Source organism: Schistocerca cancellata, chromosome 7, assembly GCF_023864275.1.
Source record: "Schistocerca cancellata isolate TAMUIC-IGC-003103 chromosome 7, iqSchCanc2.1, whole genome shotgun sequence".
In the NCBI taxonomy this organism is placed as follows: domain Eukaryota; kingdom Metazoa; phylum Arthropoda; class Insecta; order Orthoptera; family Acrididae; genus Schistocerca; species Schistocerca cancellata.
Window position 1 is genome coordinate 298712938 of NC_064632.1, and position 2500 is coordinate 298715437.

At 57.0% G+C, this 2500-nt stretch overlaps 1 pseudogene; it reads right to left on the reverse strand.

The window, feature by feature from the left end:
* The window catches only part of LOC126093713 (large subunit ribosomal RNA), a 7741-nt pseudogene that overhangs the window by 2657 nt on the left and 2584 nt on the right, over positions 1 to 2500 (reverse strand).

Sequence of the window (2500 nt, forward strand, 5' to 3'; positions counted from 1 at the left end):
GGTGTCCAACTGTTTCTCGACCTCCCGCCGAGGATGGAAAATGCTGCGCCCACATGTGGTGAATTGCAGGCCTAAGTACTTAAAGGAATCACCCATCGCCAGCGCCGGTATGTTGTTATTACCTGCCCGAAAAGTGACTGAGTTGTCAACCTTAATCTTCTTCTCCCGACCTGATGCAACCAGGGCGAGAGAGAAGCACTTCCTTGGGTTGATCTCAAGTCCAAGGTCACCTAGGGCCGCTGTAGCGATGGTGATTAGCTCCTGCAATCCATCCTTCGTCTCGGCGAACAGAAGAAGGTCATCCGCGAACGCAGCAGCATTAATTCTTCGGCCGAGAATACGGGCACCAACATGCTCAGGAAGACGGGAGAGGAGAATGTCTATCGACATGTTGAAAAGGATGGGGGATAAGGGATCACCTTGCCGCACCCCCCTCGAAGGCCGCACTAGATCCGACGACTTCCCAGTAGCACAGATAACCGTCGAGCTCGCCTCATAGCACCCCAGGATGTAGTCAATGAACTCGACCGGCAGACCATGGGCCCTAAGCACAGGACCCAGGGCACCATGGGCCAGCGAGTCGAAGGCCTTTGACACATCCAGCGATGCTACATACAGCGAGCTGGCAGTGCTCCGCGCCTGGGTCATCGCCAGATCCAGAAGAAAGGTGTTGTGGAGCATCCCATCCTGCGGGATGAAAGCCCGCTGACGACCGTCCAAGGCACAGTGGCGCATAAGGCGGCCAGCCAGAACTTTATGAAAAACCCTGGTCAGCACCGAACACACCGTGATTGGTCGGAAGTCAGCAGGGGATGCTGCGGCAGTCTTCTTGGGGAGCAAGGTGGTGCGAGCCTGTAGGAGACGGGACGGGAGGGAACGGGAGAGGAGTAAAAGGTTGAGGAATTTAAGAAGAGCCTCACGGGGAAGGCGACGTAACTGCGATGGTGTGAGGCGATCAGGGCCTGCGGCGGAGCTGCGAGGGGGAAGAGCTGCAGCTACCTCATCTGCAGTAATGGGTGCCCACAGAACTTGGAAGGGCACACACTTACAGAATGGCAACAACTTACCGGAGAGACCCTCCCCCCGTGGAGGCCGAGACCTGACACGAGGGGGAGTAAACAGATCCCTCCAAAACTCAATCAGCCCCGGGATGGTGGGTGGCTGATGGAGAAGTGTGCCATCGAGAAGACCATTAATACAGCGTGCAGAGTTCTTCTTAAAAGCGCGCTGCACTACAGCATATTCCCACCTTCTCCTCGCCCGCTTCCGCTCAGGGGGATGTTGGAATTCCTTGCCAGGAGCTCGGCATAGAGATGGTTCCCTGCTACCTAGTTCTTCAAGAGCGGGAACAAGCATAGCTTGAATGGAGCTCCGGCTGGCAGCGGGGCCCAAGGCCACAACTGCATCGAGTGAGCGAAAACGCGGGCCCGAGGAGGGCAACTCCGCAATCAGGGACCAGATAGCCTGATCGGCGTCTTCACACGGAGAAGATGACTGTGATGAGGAAGAGGCCACAGCAGATCCGTCAGCAGAGCCCTGTAGATCTTGGTCTCTCACTGAGAGCTCGGCAACGAAATTGGCCACCATGTTCTTATAGGCCTGCCCCTTGCGCTGACACTTGATAGATTCGAGTGTGCGATCTGGGAAAGATTTAACGAGCTCTTGGTTGAAGAACCGGCAGCCTTGGAGGGACAAGGCCGCCTCAGCATGCGCAAGACGGAGCAATTCTTCTTGCGACCACCTGGCCTTCTTCCTCTCCGTTTGCACCTCCGCGTTGGCGGCATCAGGGTGGGCACGACGGCGATGAACGCCGAGCCCGGTCTTAGTTGAGAAGGACCGCAGACATTCAGGGCAGACAACGGGGAGCGGCGCTCGACCCGCACTGGTTGGCTGGCTGGATAGCTCGTCAGCTGGCACAGGCACTCCAGCGGGAGGCCTGGTACCTTGTTTTCTTCTCGTAGTTGCACCAGCTGGAAACAAAAGGCAGGGGGGGAGGTAACCCCCAAGCCTTAAACGACACCCTGCTCTGTCGGTCGGAGAGCTTCAAAAGAAACTTTCTCAGCACCCCTTACGACCCCCGCCACTTGAAGGCCAGAGCTAGGATTTCCCACCGAGAGGCTAGTCGAACCATCATCCACCCAACATCACAAGGATGCTAAGGGGTGGACCGAGAGGGTCCATATATTACGCATCAGATGGGCATTTGGGAGTCATAGTTACTCCCGCCGTTTACCCGCGCTTGCTTGAATTTCTTCACGTTGACATTCAGAGCACTGGGCAGAAATCACATTGCGTCAACACCCGCTAGGGCCATCGCAATGCTTTGTTTTAATTAGACAGTCGGATTCCCCCAGTCCGTGCCAGTTCTGAGTTGATCGTTGAATGGCGGCCGAAGAGAATCCGCGCACCCGCGCGCCCCCGGAGGAGCACGCTAAGGCGGACGCGGCCTCGCAGCAAGGAAGATCCGTGGGAGGCCAAGGCACGGGACCGAGCTCGGATC